Source organism: Schistocerca americana, chromosome 4, assembly GCF_021461395.2.
Source record: "Schistocerca americana isolate TAMUIC-IGC-003095 chromosome 4, iqSchAmer2.1, whole genome shotgun sequence".
Taxonomy (NCBI): domain Eukaryota; kingdom Metazoa; phylum Arthropoda; class Insecta; order Orthoptera; family Acrididae; genus Schistocerca; species Schistocerca americana.
In genome coordinates this window covers 665822739-665848137 of record NC_060122.1, presented here as the reverse complement: position 1 = coordinate 665848137, position 25399 = coordinate 665822739, and positions in this window count along the sequence as shown.

Below are 25399 nucleotides of genomic sequence, written 5' to 3'. Positions count from 1 at the left end.
ATTATCTTGCTGATATAGTGAAAGAGCACCAAGCTGAAAGCCAATGTGTGGCAAAGAATACCGTTGAGCCCAGAAAATGAGGACAAACGTGGTCATTCTCAGCCAGACACATTGTCATTGCCTCAGACAGACAATAATACATACTAAGGCTCCCACGCCAATACTGTATTCGGTTACAGTGAGCCATCTATGATGCTAACCCTGCAATATACTACCTACCATTCACCAGATGACTTCTAGCTTTGAGACTGCTACTTGCTTGGTCTACCAAATCTGATTGGTGTTAGCTGTTGATGTCACATCCATTGATGTGAAGTCTTCAGAACTTATGCCTCCGGTTTGCTGATAGTCGAACTGATGATATTTGGTGCACTACCAAGATGTCATGGTGTCTGGGAGGTGTGCTAAAATCTGTTGCCCTGCAACTCACATCTGTGAGCAGACACCAGCACTCAAGGACTACTTCTGGTGGAGGGGTGTGCTGTAACTCTGCACTACCTGTGCCTACTGCCTGTTGAAACATCCCCTTAGAAAAATTATAAATGACTGTGCTTAAACTGACACACAATATTTTTAGCGCAACGCAATCTGACTTTTAATAATCCCTACAAAAGAATGGCCCTGACTAACAATAACCTATACCTTTCATGAATCACTTACCTCACAAAAATCTTCGTTACTCAAACTACTGCAATACAGTAGCCAGCTAAATAAAAGATTCTAACTACTGAAGGGACTAACTATTGATAGGCATAGTTAGCAAATGAAAGATTTTGATACAGAACAAACAATGTATTTACCTTAATAGTGTTCAAAAGATATATATATGTTCATGACATCCAGTCGTACAAATTTACTGTCTCTGATGGACACACGTCCAGATCATCCGCTCTCAAAACTCCGCCATCTCTCTCCCCACATCCACCACTGCTGGCGGCTCACCTCCAACTGCGCAACACTACGTGCTGTTAACAGCCAACTGCCCAACACTACAATAGCAAATTCCAACAATGCAAACCAGCCACAGACTGCACACAGCACAGTCAGTGATTGTCATATAGAGCGCTACATGGTGTTACCAACATAAAAACCTAAACAGCCTACTTACACTGCCACTTGCACAACATTGTGGTGTTGCATGAGCTACCACAATGGAGACAATGGCCTTGAGAATATGCTGAGCTGTACGAGCCAATGCATTCTACACAGTGTTCTGTGTGTGCAACCTTTCTTGCTACATCCATGGAGGAGATGGTTCAATTGTAATACTTAACTGAAAAAAATATTTCTTGCTGCTGTTATTTCATTAGTGCACAGAGCACCAACTGACATTCAGAACTGTACTCCACACTTTGCTATCTAGTATCTTTTTGAGGCTCAACGCCAGCCTATAAAAATTGGTGTCAGACTTGCTTATGTCAGCTGCCACAGCATTGTTTTGTGTTGTTCTTTATTGTCGGCTTTTGTATAACTGTTAATGGCCCAAGAATGCCATTGCCAGTTCCACAGCAGGCTACCCTGGAGGAAACTTTTGAGATTTTTATCAGCTGCAGTAACTCATTTACAGGAGGGAAGAACACAGCAACTCATAAGCACTAAGAATATGCTTAAAATAATAAATGCACCCAATGCAGCTTTAGAGAATGAGGCACTAGAGAAGGAAGAGAATAAACAGGATACTTAGTGGGAGGAAAACGCTAATAGTGTTAGTCCAGCAGTAAAACAAGCTATCATTATTGATACATATCTATTGATTCCTCTCCACAGTTGAGCTCTAGTGCAAAGATATCCATTGCTGTTCTGGGGAAGAGGGGGTGTGCCACAGCCGAAAGGGGGATATTAAACAGGGTGCAGTTGTGGAATGAGAGAAATGGAGTTTCAATTTCAACCTGGTATGCTGGGAATTTTCCTCATGTCAGGGTCACATGAATGCCACACACCTAATACAGCTAGGCAGCAAGAGTAGAGTCTTGGACCCAGTGCCCCGACTGCAGCACACACTGAAGAGAGAGAGAGAGAGAGAGAGAGAGAGAGAGAGAGAGAGAGAGAGAGAGAGAGAGAGAGCAGCCAGTGACTATGTTAGCCTATTGGTCATGGTATGGGGCATTGATGCAGAGCTGTGCCAAAGCTGTGCGCTGAGTTTCCGTTCTGGTATTTAATCGATGATGAGCATTCACCAAACTTCTTTTAGGATTATATTTTCCTACTACTCATTGATGCTGGTGGTATTCCACTTACTGTGTCTTGGATTTGAATTGTAGTGGGGATGAAACATTGCATTTGTTAGAAGTATTAGCTCCAGCATGCTCTCAGCTTAACAGTAATCTGTAAAACTGTTTCCAGTGGCGTTTACTGGATGTCAAAAGGAACAGTCTCTTCTTTAATTGTTCTAATTCATTATTTTTTCCTGGTTTCCAGGTTATGTCTATTTTGAGAAGTCAGAGACATATGTGTGTGTGTCATAATCTATAAACTGATTATGCTTCTCTATCTGTTATAGAATCCTGCACATTACTGTGTACTCTAGAGATTATTTTGGGCAGGGTGTGGATGCACTGTTGGTTGGGGACAACAGCAACCTGAAAATGTTGACACTAAAGCTTAATGACTGTATTCGTATCCCATGCAGTTGTCTTGTTTGGTGATGTTATTGTTTTGTAAGTTCTGTTTTATCATATGTGGTTTCCATAAACAATTCAAGTTGTACATAAAAGCTCATTGTCTTGAAATTTTTGTTAACAAATGCCATTTATTCCATTAGTTCTGGTAGCCAGATTCTGATTTACTGTAAATTGCATGAAGTCTGACATGTAGCTCTTTAAGATATTACACTACTGGCCATTAAAATTGCTACACCACGAAGATGATGTGCTACAGATGCGAAATTTAACCGAAAGGAAGAAGATGCTGTGATATGCAAATGATTAGCTTTTCAGAGCATTCACACAAGGTTGACGCTGGTGGCAACACCTACAGTGTGCTGACATGAGGAAAGTTCCCAACCGATTTCTCATACACAAAAAGCATTTGACCAATGTTGCCCAGTAAAACGTTGTTGTGATGCCTCATGCAAGGAGGAGAAGTGCGTACCATCATGTTTCTGACTTTGAAAAAGTTCGGACTGTAACCTATCATGATTGCGGTTTATCGTATCGTAACATTGCTGATCGCGTTGGTCGAGATCCAATGAGAGTTAGCAGATTATGGAATCGGTGGGTTCAGGAGGGTAATACGGAACACCGTGCTGGATCCCAATGGCCTTGTATCACTAGCAGTCGAGATGATAGGCATCTTATCTGCATGGCTGTAACAGATCATGCAGCCATGTCTCGATCCCTGAGTCAACAGATGGGGATGTTTGCAAGACAACAACCATCTGCACGAACAGTTCGATGACATTTGCAGCAGCAAGGACTATCAACTCAGAGACCGTGGCTGCGGTTACCCTTGACGCTGCATCTCAGACAGGAGCACCTGCGATGGTGTACTCAATGACGAACCTGGGTGCACAAATGGCAAAACGTCATTTTTTCGGATGAATCCAGGTTCTGTTTACAGCATCATGATGGTTGCATCCGTGTTTGGTGACATCATGGTGAACACACATTGGAAGCATGTATTTGTCATCGCCATACTGGCGTATCACCCAGCGTGATGGTATGGGGTGACAATGGTTACACATCTCAGTCACCTCTTGTTCGCATTGATGGCACTTTGAACAGTGGACGTTTCATTTCAGATGTGTTATGACCCGTGGCTCTACCCTTCATTCAATCCCCGCGAAACTCTACATTTCAACAGGATAATGCATGACCACATGCTGCAGGTCCTGTACGGGCCTTTCTGGACACAGAAAATGTTCGACTGCTGCCCTGGGCAGCACATTCTTCAGATTTCTCACCAATTGAAAACGTCTGGTCAATGATGGCCGAGCAACTGGCTCATCACAATACGCCAGTCACTACTCTTGATGAACTGTGGTACCGTGTTGAAGCTGCATGGGCAGCTGTACTTGTACACGTCATCCAAGCTCTGTTTGACTCAATGCCCAGGCGTATCAAGGCCATTATTACGGCCAGAGGTGGTTGTTCTGGGTACTGATTTCTCAGGATCTATGCACCCAAACTGCGTGAAAATGTAATCACATGTCAGCTCTAGTATAATATATTTGTCCAATGAATACCCGTTTATCATCTGCATTTATTCTTGGTGTAGTAATTTTAATGGCCAGTAGTGTATGTTTACTGAATCTTGTTTAAGTCTTAAGTTGGCAAGAGCCAGTGCTAATGTTTAGTCATTCTAATAGGCAGAAGCTTGCTGTGTTTGCAACTCTTTTGTGTGAAAGCCCAGATTTTTCTAAATTGTTTTGTTCAGATTAAAGTGGGCTAGAGCCTGTACTTAGTTATTCTAATGGGCAGAAGTCTGTTGTGTGTATGTGTAGCTGTTTGGGCAGAAGTCTGCTGAGTTTCTGAAATCAGATGTGGTTTTATAATTATGTAATGATTGATTGTGTTATAAAACAAAGTATCTCTCAAGTTCGGATGTATCCAAAACTTGAATTGTAGTTATTTGCTGCACAAATAAAATTTTGTAAATAAAGTTTCAGTCACATGTTCAGTATGGAAGAGGAAGTGGAAGTTGAGCCACGGGCAACATTATCTGCAGGTGCAGCAGAGGTGCGCAGCCCCCAAGTGGCCACTTGCATACTGACCTGAATCCCTGCATCGTTCTGTGATTTTGAGCAAAAGCAGGAAAAAGATGAAGAGTTAAATGGCATTTAAAAGGAGATGAGGACAGGGATCCAGTGAATAGGTACTTGTTGGAGAAAGGAATACTTGTTATTGCACTAGACATGATGGAATGGTGAAAATCTCAGGAGCTTGGTGGTAGTCATTTTTAGAAATTTTCACTATCATTGCGTGGCAGGCACTTGGGTGTCCATAACAAATGGAGGAAAATTAATGAGCACATAACATGGTAGGATATGAAAGCTGAAGTCCAGAAAGTAGTGGAAATGTGTCAGGAGTGTGCTGATGTGGTGGAAAAGCACCAACTGAAGCCAAGAAAGCAAAGGTGTGGCAAAGAATGCTGATGAGCCCAGAAAATGAGGACAGATGTGGTCATCCTCATGCAGATGTAATGTCATTGTCACAGACAGACAATAATAAATACTCAGGCTTCCAAGCCCGTATTGTATTCAGTTACAGTGAGCCATATATGATCCCAATCTTGTGAAGTGCTACCTACCACTCACCAGATAACTTCTACCTTAGGACTGCTACCTACCTGGTCTACCAAACCTGTTTGGTGAGAGCTGCTAAAATCTCATCCATTGATACGAAGTCTTCAGGACTTCTACCTCCAGTTTGCTGATAGTTGAACTGATGGTGTTTGGTGCACTGTCAAACTGTCACTGTGTCAGGGAAGTGTACTAAAACATGTTGCCCCTCAACTCACAGCTATGAGCAGACACTGGCCCTCAAAGGCTATCTTTGGTGGAGAGGTGTGCCGTAATTCTGCACTACCATCCATGTTCTGTGCAGAGCTGCTGGAGCTTACTTGGGCACCCCCTTTGGTGTCCACTAGGGTGTGATAATAATGCAGTCAATGATCTGGTAGCTGACGCCACTGTAGGAGCTGCGCCTCCTGTCCTCGCCTGCACAACTTTGCAGTGTTATGTGAGCTGCTGTGATGGAGACAATGGCCTCAAGAATATGCCAAGGTGTATGAGTCCGTGCATTCTACACAGTGTACTGTGTGCATAGCCTTCCTCATCTCATCATGCCTGTGGAGAAGACGGTTCAATAGCAAAACTTAACTGAATAAATGCAAGAGGTGCTTCAGGAACTTCCTTATTTAAAAAAATAAAAAAAATAATAATAATAATAAAAAAATCAAAAAAAAAATCATGAAACAGAAAGTATTGATGATATCAATTTAATTCTCTCTTCTTTATGTAGAGGTACATTTAAAGTTTTATTTTATTATGTTTTGATAATGATTCTTGAAGACAGCCTCCATTTTGCTCAGTGCACTTGGAGAGTAAAAATTGGAAGTTTCAGTCTATTTTGTCTAGCATGTCTCTGTTGATGTTGGCAATAGTAGCACAAATATTGTTGCACCACTCCATCAAATATTTAAGATAGCACTATAAGAAAAAGCCACAGAGGGCTAAATATGTTGACCATGCTGGCCACTGAAGATCACCTCTCGAAGAGATATAGTAGTTGGGGTAATGTTCATACACAAAAGTCATTGACGTTCATGTTGTGTGAACATCTTGTTGAATTCAAGGATCCCCCTAATCCATTTCTTCAAGTCTGGAAAGAAAAAAAATTGTCAATCATCTGGATATAATTATCTGAAGTGAATGTAATTTCCCTATCATTCTCTTTGTGAAAGCATGGGCCTATAAAGCCAATTTCAGCTAATTTGCCCAAGACAGTCACATGTTGTGTGTGCATGGCTGTTCATGAAGTTCTCAGGTGTTTGTGCCACTCCAGTATTGCATGTTTTATTTATTTATGCATCCAGACAAATTTAAATGTGCCTTGTTGCTGAAGAACACAAGGGCATCATGAGGCAGCTTTCTGATCAAAGCTTCGGATCCATCTTTTCATGAAACAAAACCATGTGGCTTAAACGTGTGTATGACTGCCAGTTTTTATGGATGGAATCTAAATTCTTCATGAAGAATTTGTCTCAATGTGTGATCGTAAGTTGCAAGAAGAATTCAAAATCGCCAAACTTACTTTCTCATTTTCTGGTGTCCTGGTGGTTCTTGAATTCCTGGTTTCTTTTTCTGCACACCACCAGCATCAATAAATGTGTCTACCCATATAACACTCAGTTTCTGTACACTGGTTTGCAATGACTGAACGGCCACACACACACACACACACACACACACACACACACACACACAGCAGAGTCCCGTTAATCTGAACCCCAGTAATCTGAACGCTCGTTTCATCCAAACATGAAAAATGTTAGTCTAAGTATGGAAAACTGTGCAGTAAACTGCTGTACATACACACTATTGTAATTTGCACAGTACAGGAAACACGTATTAGAAAAAAATGGCAAGAAAACACTAGGTTTAAACAATGAATAACAATGAAAGAAAAGCTGTCAAACTTACTAAAATACAGTGGAAATTTTATTCCTACTTTTTAGATGACAAAAATTCAGTCATTGATTTCTGGCATAATGAAGACAGTCTGTTACATGATGCATAGTTGCTCCATCGTCTCATAAACATAGCGCGAGGTCAAGGGCTTCTGCTGTGTCACTGTGTGGCACCAGTTATCCGTTGTCGCTTTCAGGCTCATTGTCACTTCCATCACAGCAGTCCACTTCTTCCTGGTCTTGAGGCAAGGGAGGATATCGACAGGTCAAAGAGGGAGAAGGGTGAACAGAGGTGGGAAATGGCAACAAGTAATAGGGGGAATAGGCAAAGGAGAGCATCAGACAGCTTTGTCATAAATCTTGAAAATACATTTGACCTGTTGCCTCAGTCAGAATTGGATGAACCTCACATAGCTGAAGCTGTAGAAAGGGCACAAAAAGCTTTCAAGGACTTGAAAAAGGTAGGGAAATTTTGTAAAGAGAAGGAAAGTTCTGTTGTTAGGTAGTTCCCATGGTAGAGGTGTTGGACAACTACTGCAGGAAAATCTAGGTCCAGAGTACCAGATCACAAACTTTTTCAAGCCTAGTGCAGATCTCGGTCAGGTAACAGAGGATGTAAGTTCTTTATGCAAGGATTTCACAAAGGAGGATGCCGTGGTTATAGTGGGTGGTCCGGGAAATAGCACTGACAGAGACTCTGAATATTCCATAGAGAGTGACCTGGTGAAGATAGCATCAGCAATTAAGCATACAAGTGTGGGATTTGTGTCTGTGTTGAGACGCCATGATTGGCTTCATTTGAACTCCTCTGTGGGGAGGGTGAACTTGGAGTTGGAGTGGCTGCGTAGGATGGATATAGGGTCCCATATTGGTTTGATTCCTGTGGATGCTATCGATAGGTGGGACTACACTAGTCATGGCCTTCACCTCAATAGGAAAGGGAAGGGAAAACTGTCTGGGTTGATTGCAGAAAACTTAAGGGGGGACACTGTGACAAGTGGTAAAATACCAGTGGTCACAGGTGTCAGAGGGATACCTTTTTTAGGGTAGGGAAGGGGGAAAGAAAACGAGTTTTAAGAGAGATTGGCAGACACACTCAGTTTGAAAAAACAGATGAACAGGAGTCAGATTTTAGCATACAGCCTCCATTTAAACAGTGTTCAACAGAAAGTAATCAGAAACTGCCAGTTCATCTTCGCCAAAGCAGTTATAATCCTACGGTATGTTGATGATTTTCACTTATGGACCGTCTGACAGCAACTGAATAAAACACAATTTTAGTGCCATACGCGTTTCGCCTTTATTTTCTGCAAGGCATCATCAGTGGCCTGTAATTAGCATTTAAAACACTACAACCATCATCCTACAAACATGGAACAAGAAATGAAAATAATGAGAATAAGCAACCATGACAAACATCTTATACAAATGCAAGAGAACTTCCACATCCAGAAAGCCATAGCAGAAAACAAACATGTGATAAATGAACAAACACACATCAGCACAGGCTCCTTACTACACTTAATAAAGGAAATGATAACATAAAAAAAGTATATAACACCAAAATACACACACACACACACACACACACACACACACACACACACACCCTCCCAAAAAAAAAAAAAAAAAAAAAAAAAAAAAAAAAAAAAAAAAAAAAAAAAAAAAAAAAAAATATTGCATAACACCAAAATACAGACAGACACACATACACAGCACAAATATATATATATATATATATATATATATATATATATATATATATATATATATATCACACCAAAACACACACACACATACACAGGGCATAAACAAAAATAAATAATTAAATACAATAAAATAAAATAATATGACACCAAAAAAAAAACACACACACACACACACACACACACACACACACACACAAGCGCACACACAAATGCATACACGAACAGACCACTGATACTTCGATAGTTACACTCATAAGTTTGGCAGTAATATTCGATCTTTGGCAAAAACATTTGACAGTCGGCAACAGAAACCAAAACATTGCATTAAAAAAAGCGTTCAGTGCATACTGCTGTGGAATGCAGAAAAAACAGCAAATTGGCGCTCATAGGAAGAAGAACAAGACCAAAAATGCAACAGGAGCGTAATATGTAAGAAACTGTCTACGCAACCTGTAAGTACAGTTCAAAACATTACTACTTAATAGGAAATACCAACCACCAGAACTGTTTATAACCTATAGGCACAGTGACAAAAAATGTAAATAAAATAGCTAACATATGTACATATTACAGGCCACTGATGATGCCTTGCAGAAAATAAAGAGGAACGCGTATGGCACTAAAATTGTGTTTTATTCAGTTGCTGTCAGACGGTCCATAAGTGAAAATCATCAACATACCGTAGTATTACGCGCAACTGAGGAGGACAGGACCAAAAAATTGAAGATGTCAGTTATAATCCCATTAGTATGCAGTATCAGTTATCTTTATTACACCAGAACATTCTGGGACTCAGAAATAAAGTTGATGAAGTACTCATTTGTATCGATGAAATGAATTCACCTAACCAAATTGACATAATCTGCCTCTCTGAACATCAAGTGACCATGGTATAGATATGTTAGACATTTCAGGATTTTAGCTAACTTCCTACTTCTGCAGAGTAGATATGGATGGAGGAGAAGTTGCCACATTTATTAAAAACTGCCATAAATTCAAGAACATTGACATTAATAAATTCTGTTTAGAGCAGCATCTAGAAGCATGTGCAACAGAAGTAGAGTTCCATAACAGATTCTATATAATAGTTACTATTTACCGAGCACCTGCAGGAAATTATAATCTCTTCATAAATCATTTAGAAGCTGAAACTTCCTGGCAGATTAAAACTGTGTGCCCGACCGAGACTCGAACTCGGGACCTTTGCCTTTCGTGGGCAAGTGCTCTACCATCTGAGCTACCGAAGCACGACTCACGCCCGGTACTCACAGCTTTACTTCTGCCAGTATCTCGTCTCCTACCTTCCAAACTTTACAGAAGCTCTCCTGCGAACCTTGCAGAACTAGCACTCCTGAAAGAAAGGATACTGCGGAGATATGGCTGAGCCACAGCCTGGGGGATGTTTCCAGAATGAGATTTTCACTCTGCAGCGGAGTGTGCGCTGATATGAAACTTCCTGGTAGATTAAAACTGTGTGCCCGACCGAGACATGAGTCGTGCTTCGGTGGCTCAGATGGTAGACCACTTGCCCGCGAAAGGCAAAGGTCCCGAGTTCGAGTCTCGGTCGGGCACACAGTTTTAATCTGCCAGGAAGTTTCATATCAGCGCACACTCCGCTGCAGAGTGAAAATCTCATTCTGGAAACGTCCCCCAGGCTGTGGCTAAGCCATGTCTCCGCAGTATCCTTTCTTTCAGGAGTGCTAGTTCTGCAAGGTTCGCAGGAGAGCTTCTGTAAAGTTTGGAAGGTAGGAGATGAGATACTGGCAGAAGTAAAGCTGTGAGTACTGGGCGTGAGTCGTGCTTCGGTAGCTCAGATGGTAGAGCACTTGCCCGCGAAAGGCAAAGGTCCCGAGTTCGAGTCTCGGTCGGGCACACAGTTCTAATCTGCCAGGAAGTTTCATATCAGCACACACTCTGCTGCAGAGTGAAAATCTCATTCTGGGAACATCCCCCAGGCTGTGGCTAAGCCATGTCTCCGCAGTATCCTTTCTTTCAGGAGTGCTAGTTCTGCAAGGTTCACAGGAGAGCTTCTGTAAAGTTTGGAAGGTAGGAGACGAGATACTGGCAGAAGTAAAGCTGTGAGTACCGGGCGTGAGTCGTGCTTCGGTAGCTCAGATGGTAGAGCACTTGCCTGCGAAAGGCAAAGGTCCCGAGTTCGAGTCTCGGTGGGGCACACAGTTTTAATCTGCCAGGAAGTTTCATATCAGCGCACATTCCGCTGCAGAGTGAAAATCTCATTCTGGCATCTAGAAGCTCTTTTGTGTTAATTAACAGGAAGAAACAAAGAAATTTTGATTGCTGGTGACTGTAACACACACTTTCTAATGCAATCTTCCAGTAAACATTTACTGCAGTTAGTAATGTTGTCTTTCAATCTAACTCACACTGTAAGCTTTCCAACTAGGATCACTAAATCCTCAAGGACAGCCATTGATAACATTTTTATAGACAAATCAAAGGAACAAAATCATATCATAAAACCTGTTATAAATGGACTATCAGATCATGACATGCAGCTCCTTGTTTTAGATGTAAATTCTAAGCATATTATCATGACTGCTAAATCTGAGTAAAGGAGAGTAGTCGATCAACCAAAAATTGAGTGTTTTAGAAAACTGTTCAAAGATATGAAGTGGAAAGATGTTTACAGTGCTCATGACATGAATGAAAAATATAACACATTCATGAACAATGTCAGTACCATGTTTGAAAACTGTTTTCCTCTAAAAGTTACTCAAATTAAACAGAAGTCTATAATAAAACTATGGATTACACAAGGAATAAAGATTTACTGTAAGACAAGAAGGAAAATGTATCTGTTGACCAAGAGTAGCTACAATGCTGATGATTTAGCTAAGTACAAGGAATACTGTAAAATATCAAAAGAAGTAATACAGTCATCTAAAAAAATGCACTACGAGGAGAAGCTAGCAATGTCAGGGAACAAAATAAAAACAATATGGGATATAGTGAAAGAGGAGACAGGCAGAACCAGAAAGGAACAGGATCAAATAGCACTATGGGTAGATGACACATTAGTAACCAATGGGCATAGTGTGGCAGATCTATTTAACAAGTACTTTATATCCGTTACTGATAGAATGGGATTCTCAGGATCAGTAAATAATGCCCTTGAATATCTGAAACTAGCCTTTACAAATAGCTTCAGGTACATGAATATGTCACTCACTTCACCAAAAGAAATAACTTCCATAATAAAATCTTTAAAAACAAAGCATTCTAGTGGTTACGATGAAATAACAACAAAGTTAATTAAGGCATGTTCTTGTGAGTTTAGTACAATTCTGAGTTACTTGTGTAACCAGTCAATTATAACTAGGACATTTCCTGACTGGTTAAATATGCAGATGTTAAGCCTCTATTCAAGAAAGGGGATCAAACTACAGGCCGATTTCACTTTTACCAGCATTCTCAAAAATTTTAGAAAAAGTAATGTACAGGCAGCTTCTCAACCAACTGATCACAAATAACATATTATTAAGAACACAGTTTGGATTTCTGAAGGGTTCTGATATCGAGAAGGCTATTTACACCTACAGTGAAACTGTACTTAATTCATTAAATAACAAGTTACAAGCAGCAGGTATTTTCTGTGATTTGTCAAAGGCATTCGATTGTGTGAACCACAACATCCTTTTAAATAAATTAGAATTCTATGGCATCACGTGCAGTGCTGCAAAATGGTTCAAGTCATTTCATTTTCATTTCATTTTATTATCTTCCTGTATATCATTTACATGCTGTAGGAATTGTAACAACAAAGTTATCATACTAGTACAAGTACTACAGACATAATAATGGAATATCACTTTCAAGACATTTTTTAAAAGTACAAGTTTAGACATACAAATTAAAAGTTTTGGCAATAAATTTACACACAATCAAATTACTCATCTACGTCATAGAAAGTTTTGCTTAAAAGGTAATTTTTAAGTTCAGTCTTAAATTTTACTTCATCTATTATTGCCTTCATGTACACTGGCAGAGCATTGTAGAGTTTTATTCCAAAATAACTTACATGCTTTTGGGTTTGTGTTGTCCTTACCCTTTCTACATACAAATTCTTACGAGTTCTAGTATTATAATTATGGCAGTCCTCATTTGTACGTAGATTTTTCATATGTGCTCTTGTACACAGAATGCTTTTAAAAATATACAGTGATGGTATTGTGAGTATTTGCAGTTCTTTGAAAAGGGGCCTACAATGAGTTCTTGGAGAGTTATGTGTTATGATTCGTACAGCTCTTTTCTGAAATTTGAAGATATCTGTTAAGCTTGATTTAGTTTTACCCCAGAACACTATGCCATAAGACACGATGGACTGAAAGTAAGCAAAATACACTAGTCTAGTACAGTCTGTGCTGCATACTCTAGATAATATCCTCAATGCAAAACATGCTGAATTGAGCCTGTGGGATAAGTACTTGAGGTGGTCTTTCCAGCTTAAGTTTTGATCAATGTGCATGCTCAAAAACTTTGTGGATTGTACACTCTCTATCTTCTTATCCATTAGTTTTAACTGGAGGTCCATATCTTGAGTTGCTTTGCCATACTGTATATAATTTGTTTTACTTAGATTAAGTGTTAACTCATTAGCATTAAACCAATGTTGAATATATTTCAGGACTATATCAGTTGTGGTGGTTAATAATTTTTATCATCACTTATAATTATGCTAGTGTCATCTGCGAACAACATTATTTTGGTAGAAATATTAGGATTTTTTATGTCATTTATATAAAGCAAGAATAATAAAGGACCGGGAACACTGCCCTGTGGGACACCTATTTCCAATTTCTTTGCATCTGAGACCCACTTGATTTTCTGATTTTTATGCTCTGTGATGATTTCTACTACCTGAGTTCTATCTTGAAGGCAAGATTCAAACCACTGCTTCACAAATCCCCTTACACCTATTGCCTCCATCTTGTTTAACAGAATTTTGTGATTTACTGTGTCAAAAGCTTTAGATAAATCTAAGTTAATTCCCACTACACATTTTTTAGTGTCGAGACTCCTGACAATCTCTTTGGTATAGGCATGGATAGCTGCTTCTGTGCTGTGGCCTGAGCAAAAGCCATGTTGATTGCAGTTTAGATGTTTGTGAGCATCGAAGTAATTTATGAGTCTGGTTTTCATTAATTTCTCTAGAATTTTTGAAAATGATTGGAGAAGGGATATTGTTCTATAATTTTCTACCTTGTATGGATCTCCTTTTTTAAACAGAGGTCTAACCTTAGAGATTTTCAACCTCTCAGGAAACACACCTTCGCTGAAAGACAAATTGGCAATATGTACCAGGGGCTTTCTAATTTGTTGGGCACCTTTTTTTATTATTGACACAGGCACTTCATCCACACCTGCAGGCATTTTTGATTTTAGACTCTTTATCACCTTTAATATTTCATTGTCATTTGTGGGAATTAACAACATACTACTGTCTACTTTTGGGGCTGTTAATTTCTCATGTTTAGTAAAGTTTTTACTTAATGACACTGGTACACTTAAAAAGTAATTATTAATGTAATTTGCCAGAGTTTCATCTTTTAAGTCAACCTCACTAACAGGAAACAAAGGGTGTCAGTGCAAGGGACTATGGAATTAAGTCATCAGTTATCTTCTGAATGTGAAGAAATCACATGTGGTGTCCCACAAGGATCCATCCTAGGTCCTTTTCTTTTTCTTGTGTACATTAATGATGTCTCATCAGTTAGACTGCCAGAAGCAGAGTTCGTTTTGTTTGCAGATGACACCAGTATTGCAATAAATAGTATGTCCAGTGCAGTTCTAGAAAGATCTGCTAATGATATTTTCATTGATAGTAATAAATGGTTTAAAGCCAACTCACTGACATTAAACTTTGAAAAGACTCACTATATGCAATTCAGAACCTGTAAGAGGTTTCCACCCAGCATATGCATAAAGTATGAAGAAGAGCAGATAGAAGAGGTTGACAGCCTTAAATTCCTGGGATTACAACTTGATAATAAATTCAGTTGGGAGGAGCACACCACAGAACTGCAGAAACGCCTTCACAAATCTGTATTTGCAATTCGAATGTTAGCAGACATAGGTGACATAAAAATGAAAAAGCTGGCATACTTTACCCATAATGTCATATGGTATAATATTTTGGGGTAACTCTTCAAGTCAAACAAAAGTTTTCAGAGTCCAAAACGTGTAATATGTATTATTTGTGGAGTAAATTCACAGACGTCATGTAGAAATCACTTCAAAGAACTGGGTATACTAACTACTGCCTCTCAGTATATTTATTCCTTAATGAAATTTGGCCTAAATAATATATCTCTTTTTCCAACAAACAGCTCAGTTCATACATACAATGCCAGGAACAAAAATGATCTGCACAAGGACTTAAAAGCACTTACTTTAGTTCAAAAAGGGGTCCACTACTCAGGAACACTCATCTCCGATAATTTGCCAGCAAACACACAAAAAAAAAAAATAAAGATCGGTTTAAAAGGAGCCTGAAAGACTTACTAGTGGCCAACTCCTTCTACTCCATTGATGAATTTTTTAATAGAAACAAAATGATGTATTGTATATATTCATACTATTAGTATTGTTCTAAAAAAAATAAAATAAAATAAAAAAAGTTATGTTCCACATCCACGAGGGATCTCCTCAGCACGGATCTATGGATCGAAAAACTAATCTAATATAATCTAATCTGAGTCACAGCAGCAGCTAAATCAGCATCAGTAAGGTTCTCCCCATCTGCTGCCGTCAACTCATGTATGTCTCCTTCACTAGCTTCTTCACATCCAGGGATTGTCTGTACCATTTGTAGTAGATTTTCCCCTTCATTTCCAACTAGGTTGTCTTGAAATTCAAGAGATGTCCACAGTTTTCTTCTCGATTTTCTCAGAGTATTTTCTGAAATATTCTGCCATGCCTCAGCAGTCCAGTAAACAAAACATCTTTTTTATTTCGTCCACTAAAGGAATGCTATCATCTGGGATCAGAATTCTTAAAAATTGTTTTCTGTAAATCAGTTTTAATGTTTGCAGTACGCCCTGGTCCATTGGCTGTGGAAGTGGTGTAACGTTCGGTGGCAAAAACTTTGCCACAGTTTCTCCATCACATAATTCCTCAGTGCTGGGGTGAGATGGTGCATTATCAATCAAAAGGATTGCATGGGGCGACAAATGATTTCCCTTAGAAAACCATCAAACAGAGGGAACAAACTGGCCATGAAACCATTCTTTGAACAGCTTACCATCTATCCATGCTTTTTTCTGGTCACGATAATATATGGGCAGGGGACTTCATGTTGCAGTTTTTAAAAGTTATGAGCCTAGCAGATTTGCCAATCAGCATTAAAGGCAGCTTGTGAATACCAGCAGCATTGCTGCACACTAATAAAGTCGCATGATCCTTGCACATTTTAAAACCATGAGCATGGTCTTCTGCTTTTGATGCCAGGCTTTTTGTTGGCAATGCCCTAAAATTAAGGCCAGTCTCATCAGCATGTTAAATTTGTTGGGGAGAATGCTTTCCCTCTCTCATCATTTTTCCAAACTCACCCAAGTATTCCTTTGCTGCATCACAGTCAGAAGGAAGAGCCTCTCCAGTAATTGTTAGCTGATGGATTCCATGATGTTTTTTGAATCTGTCCAACTAACTCATACTCACACTAAAAAACTCATCACCATTCATTAACTTGTTCAGGTGGACAGCCTTCTCCTGAACCAGTGCTCCACTCAAAGGAGTTCCCCTTTCTCTTTCCTGCATAAACCAAAGGAAAAGAGCTTCATCCACTTTATCAAAATGAGCCTTTTTTAAAGTCTGCTGAATTTCGAGTGTTTTTCCCTAAGACATTGCTCAGGACTGTTCAAGCTTCAGTCGGTTCTTCTTCCTATTACAAATGGTTGCTTTACCAGCACCCAGCTCCGTTGCCAGTTTAGATGCATTCTCACCATTGTCTGTCCGCTTCAAAGCATTCAGTTTTTCTTTGAGAGTTAATGCTGTATGTTTCTGTTTACTCGTGACAAAAATACATACACCTGAACTAATACAGTACAACTTTTACACGTGCCAGTGATTGATAACTAACATAACCAAGCGTTTTATGAGCCAGCTGGCAGTACACTGATCTCAGACACTACAAAGGTCTCAACAATACACAACAACAAGGGCAGAGAGTGAGAGTGAGCCATTGTTCCCACGATTGTTTGCATTTGTTACCAAGGTGTATGTACTTACCTGCTTGGTGTACTTCATTCTAGAAACTTATCACCATAATTCCAGCTAATCTGAACAAATCGGTAATTCGAACAAGGTCTGGTCACAATTATTTCAAATTAATGAGACTCTACTGCGTGTCTGTAATTTTTTTGCTCTTCAATTTCGTTTAACCCCACACAACAATGAGTAATTGCCATTGTGTTGCATGCTTTTCAAATAAGGAAGTTCTTGTGCTGCACCCATTAGGCCTTCAGATGTCTAGCTAATGCTATTTCATTAGCATAAAGAGCATCATCTGGACCTCACCACCATTTCCCACGCTTCCCTGTCCTGAAACCATAAAGGTCTCTGCCCAGGACCTTACTGTACGTAAATGTAAGTAAAACTTCATCAGAATTGTTTTTCAGTCATGTTTCAACTTGTGGATAATAATGAAAATGATTTTGCAGAACTGTAAGAAGACATTTGTCTAAATGTATGAAGTAGAAAATGATAATGAGAATTAAACACCTATCGTTTCATTCAAAAATGCAATGAGTCTTGCCCTACCTGTTAGACAATGAAGTCAATCTACAGCTGTATTCAGGTTAGTATAATTATTAAATTACTATATGTTTTTTGAACATTTGGCTTGCCCACTGAAAATATTATGTTCTGCAGTTGTGTTAGACTTACTAGAAAGGCAGTGGTATCATGTAACATCTATGCAACTTATAAACATTCATCTACATCTGCATCTAAGTGATGATTCTGCTATTCACAATAAAGTGCCTGGGAGAGGGTTCAATGAACCACCTTCAAGCTGTTTCAATCTTGAATGGCACGTGGGAAAAATGAGCACTTAAATTTTTCTGTGCGAGCCCTGATTTATTTTATAGTGATAATAATTTCTCCCTATGTAGGTGGGTGCCAACACAATGTTTTTGCAATTGGAGGACAAAACTGGTGATTGAAATTTCATGGGAAGATCCCGTCCGATTCACGTATCATGTCCGTGGCACTATCTCCGCTATTTCATGATAGTATGAAATGAGCTGTACTTTTTTGATGTCATCCATCAGTCCCACCTGATGCGGATCCCACACCACACAGCAATACTTCAGAATAGGGTGAACAAGCATATGGTGTAAGCAGGCTCTTTAGTAGACCTGTTGCACCTTCTAAGTGTTCTGCCAAATGAATCGTAGTCTTTGGTTTGCTCTACCCACAACATTATCTATGTGATCGTTCCAATTTAGGTTATTTGTAATTGTAATCCCTAAGTATTTTGTTGAATTTACAACCTTAAGATTTGTGTGACTTATTGCGTAATCAAAATTTAGTGGTTTTCTTTTAGTACTCATGTGAATAACTTCACGCTTTTCTTTATTCAGGGTCAATTGCCACTTTTTGCACCACACAGGTATCTTATCTAAATCATTCTGCAATTTGTTTTGGTCATCTGATGACTTTACAAGATGGTAAATGACAGCATCATCTGCAAACAATCTAATAGGACTGCTCAGATTGTCTCCTATGTCATTAATACGGATCAGGAACAATAGAGGGCCTATAAGACTTCCTTGGGGAATGCCGGATATTACTTCTGTTTTACTTGATGATTTTCTGTCTATTACTATGAACTGTGACCTTTCTGACAGGAAAGTTTGAATCCAATTGCACAACTGAGATGATTTTCCATAGGCACACAGTTTTGTTAGAAGACATTGACTGTAGATATTGTATCACAGACACAGTCACTTTGACTCACTAAATCCACCCAAAGATGTAAACAACCATGCATGAGCAGTGCTTGTTAGATGGAGAGGGTTCGACAGCCGATTAGTTCCAGGCATTCCACCAGGAAGGACCTAGAAGGCTCTTGTTGTCTGCAGTTCAACCATGCCTAGACGGTCAATACCGCAGTTTGATCATGTCCACATTGTTATTTTGTGCCAGGAAGGGCTCTCAACAAGTGAAACATCCAGGCACCTTGGAGTGAACCAAGGCGATGTTGTTCGCACATGGAGGAGATACAGAGAGCCAGGAATTGTCGATGAAATGCCTCGCTCAGGTAGCCCAAGGGCTACTACTCCAATGAATGACTGCTACCTACGTATTATGGCACGGAGGAACCCTGACAGCAATGCCACCATGTTGAATAATGCTTTTTGTGCAGCCACAGGACGTCGTGCTACGACTCAAACTGTGAGCAATAGGCTGCATGATGCACAACTTCACTCCCAACGTCCATGGCAAGGTCCATCTTTGCAAACACGACACCATGCAGCATGGTATAAACGGGCCCACCACCATGCCGAATAGACTGCTCAGGATTGGCATCATGATCTCTTCATTGATGAGTGTCACATATGCCTTCAACCAGACAATTGTTGGAGACGTGTTTGGAGGCAACTCAGTCAGGCTGAATGCTTTAGACACACTGTCCAGCGAGTGCGGCAAGGTGGAGGTTCCCTGCTGTTTTGGAGTGGCATTACACGGGGCTGATGTACGCTGCTAGTGGCCATGAAAGATGCTATAATGGCTGTACGATACATGAATGCCGTCCTCCGACTGACAGTGCAACCGTATCGGCAAGATAGTGGCGAGGCATTCATCTTCATCGTGAACATCTTGTGAATGACTTCCTTCAGAATAACAACAATTTGACTAGAGTGGCCAGCATGTTCTCCAGACATGAACCCTATAGAACATGCCTGTAATAGATCGAAAAGGGCTGTTTATGGACGACGTGACCTACCAACCACTCTGAGGGATCTACGATGAATCGCTGTTGAGGAGTGCAACAATCTAGACCAGGCGCGGCTCGTGGTTTCTGTACGGGGGAAGGCTGTGGCATTTATTGATCAGAGCCAACATAGACCTCGGGTTACGCTACAGATTAGTCTGACGTAAACAACTAAGAATTCAGGGGGAGGGGGTGGGCAGATCATGCTCTACCCATAATTTTACGTACTGTATCTTCTATAATCAGGTATTAAATATCATTAGAAGCTAACTTCGTGTTAAAATCTTTGGTTAGTGTTTTTATACGTCATTATTGCATTTTCTGACACTTTGCAGCAAATCATATGAAAAGACGCGTTTCGGAGAGATCTTTAATGCGGGTCTGGAAGCACCAAGTTCTTTCGCTTTCATCCTATGGCCGTGTTCCAAGTTTTTACCTATTAATTTGCACACTGAATTCATATTGCGCTTGTTTCACACTCGCGGTATGTTGCAGGTATTCACCAGCAAGTAAAACTCACTAAAATCCTGCAAAATATACTCCGAAAAAGAAACTTGCTAATATCACACGGTATCAACAAAAGCAGTCAGCATCAGCAAGCAAGGAAGGTAAAGTAACGGGACAAATTTCGCGCGTTTTGTCCTCTAACCACTTATGAAACTCTCGCTAGATGGCAGTACTGGTACGTTACTGTAGTGTAGTGCACTCTGGCGGGATATTTGCAAACTTATTCTAAATGTGGATAAAATAGCCAATAGCAGAAACAAAACAACTATGTAAAACATTATCAAAACAATAATACTAAATGTCGATTAATGACGCATCGAAGCGTAGTAGAGATATGCAGAGACAGAGATTGGATAGCGAAGTTTCGGCCACTCTACATTCCTTTATTACATAGATAGTGGAACCTGAAAAATATGTGGTGGTTGGTACGACACCCTTAGGCTGCAAGCTCTGAGCCTTCGGGTCGCCCATAAAGAGCAGTACTTTGTAGAGGCCACGCCCCCAAACCGCTACTACATGCAGCTTACGGACGTTTCAAGGCGCAGCCTAAACACTACTAACCATTCGGAAAACATCTATCGATACAAACAGTTCCAAAAATGTTGGCCGTCGTTATTTTAATCGGAACGGGAAATATGCGAAATTCGTCCTGATAATTTAAATTATGTAATACGTTCTTGCGAAATTTACTTTAACATATATTTTGGGGCGGCTCCGCCTCAGAGCCTTTAATTACGAGCCGCGCCTGATCTAGACCAAAAGTGCCTTGATGAACTTGTGGATAGTACGCCACGACAGATATAGGCATGCATTAATACACAAAGATGTGCTACTGGGTATTAGAGGTACTGGTGTGCACAGCAATCTGGACCACCACCTCTGAAGGTCTCGCTTTATGGTGGTACAACATGCAATGTGTGGTTTTCTTGAGTAATAAAAAGGGTGGAAATGATGTTTATGTTGATCCCTATACCAGTTTTCTGAACAGGTTCCAGAACTCTTGGAACTGAGGTGATGCAAAACTTTTTTTGATGAGTGTACTTCATCATTATAATTATAATTCTATGCAAAGTTTATGGGTAAAATATATGTAGGAAATAGGGAAGACTAATGACTGAGAATATAGATACCTAGTACAAAACAGAGGAATCACTTCAAGAGGTAAATTCTTTCAATTGTAAGTACAGACAGACTTAATGCCACACTGTAACCAATGTAATCATTGGAGAATAGTGTAAACATCAAAGATATGACACATAGAAAAAATTGAAGGAATTCAATCCCAGTGAAAAAAAGTAATACTATAAGTCTAACAGAAAGAAGAAGGTTCTGCTGCTAGGCAGTTCGGACGGTAGAGGTGTGGGCCAGCAGTTGTAGGAAGCGTTGGGGAGCGAGTACCAGGTCACCAGCATCGTGAAGCCAAGTGCAGGGTTGCCTCAAATGACTGACAGCATAGGAGAGTTATGAATGAATTTTACAAAGGAGGATCAGGTAGTGATAGTGGGTGGAGCAGGGAACAATCTTGATAGGGACGGGGAATATGATGTAGGTGGTGACCTGGTAAAGATAGCTACTCAAACTGGTGCCACTAATGTGGATTTTGTGCAACTGTTTCAGCATCATGATCAGCCTCATCTTAATACAGCTGTTAGGCATTTAATATGGGGCTGGAGAGGGCACTGAAGGCAGAGGGCATGAATCACATTTCAGTGGTGCCAGTTGATTCTGTCAGTAGATAGTGGTTCACTAGGCATGCCTGCACCTCAATAGGTTTGGGAAGGGGAGGCCAGCAAAGCTTGTACGTGACAGTGCAGTGGGTGGTGGTGGGATCACTCATGGAAAAATTCCTGTAGTAGTTGGTGTTAGAGCTGCACCAATTTTAGATTGAAGTCAGCTGGTAGGTATACCTGCTTAAAGGAAGTCCCTCTAACTAAGGGCTCACCTTCATAGGATGTCATATTTCCAAGTAGAGAAGGAATTATGATATTTCATCAAAATATAAGAAGTATTAGAGATAAAGTTAATGAACTGCTTATAGATGTTGACTCTGAAATTTTTGGTGTATCGGAGCACCACTTAACTTATTTGACAATTCAGAGGCTTCCTTTACCAGGATACAGATTAGCTGGCTGTTTTTCAAGGAGTTCCTTGCAGGGTGGGGGAGTGGCCATGTACATAAAAAACAGTATTCCATTAGAGTCCATAGACATATCACGGCACTGCACTGAACAGATATTTGAATGTTGTGCAGGGGCAGTTTAATTTAGTGAAACTAAACTTCTAACTGTTGTTTGTAGGTACCCTAACTCTGACTTCAGAGCATTTCTGCTCAAGCTAGAGAGTGTTCTTGATTGACTTCAAGGAAAGTACCAGAAATTAGTTATATGTGGTGACTTCAGTATAAATTTTGTATATGATGGTGCAAGAAAAAGGATGTTGGTAGATCTCCTAAATTCATATGATCTGAATCAGAACTAGGGTGCAAGGACACAGCAACACAGGCATTGACAATATTTTTATTCATTCTTCATTACTAGATGGGAATTCTGTAAGTAAAATGGTTTATGGCCTTTCAGACCATGATGCACAAATCTTAACACTACAAGGCTTTAGTACTCAAACAAATGTCACATTTAATTACAAACTACATAGGAAAGTTAATCCAACAGCAATAGAGAGTTTAACAGCAATAGATTTTTTTAAACCTTGTCAAGGAACAAGAGTGGCAGGATGTTTATAGTGCCGATAACATAAATGACAAATATAATGCTTTCCTTAACATATTTCTCATGCTCTTTTATTTATTCATCCGTGGAACAATAAATATTGTATGGATGTCGTCAGAGATGCTTTCCATTACAATGTTCTAAACGGGGTACTAGCAGTGAAAGGTAGCCTTGGTGGCTGACTAGTGGATAAGGATATCATGTAGAACGGAGTGGGAATTATATCAAAATTTTAGAAGTTGTCACAATCAATCTACAGTAACCCATTACAAACAGTACTGTAAGGTGCTTAAAAATGGTATTAGGAAGGCAAAGAGTATGTAGTATACAAAGAGAATAGCTAATTCACAGGATAAAATTAAAACCATACGGTCAGTTGTGAAGGAAATGTCTGGCCAGCAGCAAAAGGTTGACAATGTAAAGTCAGTTTGTAGTAAAAATATTTCTGTTACCAATAAATCAGACAGATGTACAATATTTAACAATAATTTCCTGAGCATTGCTGGTGAAATAAATAAAAATTTAGTTTCTACTGGGAATCATATAACTCTCTTGGCAAATGCCTTTCCGAGATTGATGTCTGAAATACTCCTCTGTGATACAGACAAGGGGGAGATTGAGTCAATAATTAAATCACTGAAGATTAGACTTAGGACTCCCATGGATATGATGGAGTGCCTAGCAGAATATTAAAGTACTGCGCTGCACATGTTAGCCCTGTATTTAGCCATAGCCTATTTGTAATTTTTCCTTTAGGAATGGTAAGTTTCCTGAATGATTAAAGTACTCAGTAGTAAAGCTGCTTTATAAAAAGGTAGAAAGGGATAATATAGACAGTTTTAGACCTATTTCTATGCCATCAGTGTTTGCTAAAGTTATTGAAACAGCTGTGTATGTAAGGATAATTGATCATTTTATATCACACAATTTGCTATCAAATGTACAGTTCAACTTTAGAAATCGTTTAACAACTGAAAATGCTATATTCTCTTTTCTGTGTGAATTACCGGATGGGTTAACAAAAGGTTTTGAATGCTAAGCTTATTTTTTGATTTAACTAAGGTGTTTGATTGTGTTGATCACAAAGTATTGCTCCAGAATTGGACCATTACGGAATACAGGGAGTAGCTCACAATTGGTTCACCTCTTACTTCAGCAAAAGACAGCTAAAGATCATTATTCACAGTGTTTGTTGAGAATGGCTGTGATGTGGGGTCTGAGTGGGATGCGGTCAAGTGGGGGGGGGGGGGGGGGGGGCCTGAGGGATCAGTGTTGGGGCCACTCCTGATCCTTATTTATACAAATGCTATGCCCTCTAGTATTATGGGTAACTCTAAAATATTTCTGTTTGCTGATGACACTAGCTTGGTAGTAAAGGATGTTGAGTGCAACATTGGCTCCCTTTCAAATAGTGTAGTTCATGGCTTATAGAAAATAGAGTAATGCTAAATCACAGTAAGATTTTTTACAGTTTCTAACACACAATTCAACAAAACATGACATTTTAAATTCACAGGATGGACATATCATCAGTGGAAGTGAACGGTTTAAATTTCTAGGTGTTCAGATAGATAATAAACTGTTGTGGAAAGCCCACATTCAGGATCTTGTTCAAAGACTTAATGCTGCTAATTTTACTATTCAAATGGTATCTAAAGCGAGTTATGTTTAGGCACGAAAATTAGTCTACTTTGCTTATTTTCATTCAGTTCTGTCGTATGGTATTATATTTTGGAGTAACTCTCCCCATTCTAAAAGGTTGTTTTTGGCCCAGAAACGGGTGGTTTGGGCAATAAGTAGTGTAATTTCATGAACCTCTTGTCAACCCCTGTTCACGAGTTTGAGTATTTTCACATTGGCCTCTCAGTATTCCTTACTGCCATTTCTTGTTAACAATATTAGCTTATTCCCAAGAATAAGCAACTTTCACTCAGTTAATACTCGCCAGAAATCAAACCAGCAAATGGACCAGACTACCTTAACACTTGTGCAGAAAGGTGTGCAGAATACTGTTGCATCCATTTTCAATAAGCTACTTCTAGAATTCAAAAATCTTAGCAGTAATCCATGCACTTTAAAATCGATTCTGAAGAATTTCCTCATGGGTCACTCCTTCTATTCTGTCAAGGAGTTCCTTGGAAAATTAAATTTATTCTTGTTGTATTGTTGATGGCGTTAACTTAAACTTGTGGCTTGACCTTTTTCAGGTTCATAAACATTTTAATTTGTCTGTTATTAATATTATTTTGTAATTACATGTACTGACACATTTCATGACCTTTGAGATTTGCTCCTCAATTTGGTCCTACGGAACTTGACTCTTAAATAAAAATAAAAAATTACTTTAAGAAACTGCCCGGGAAAGGAAAAAA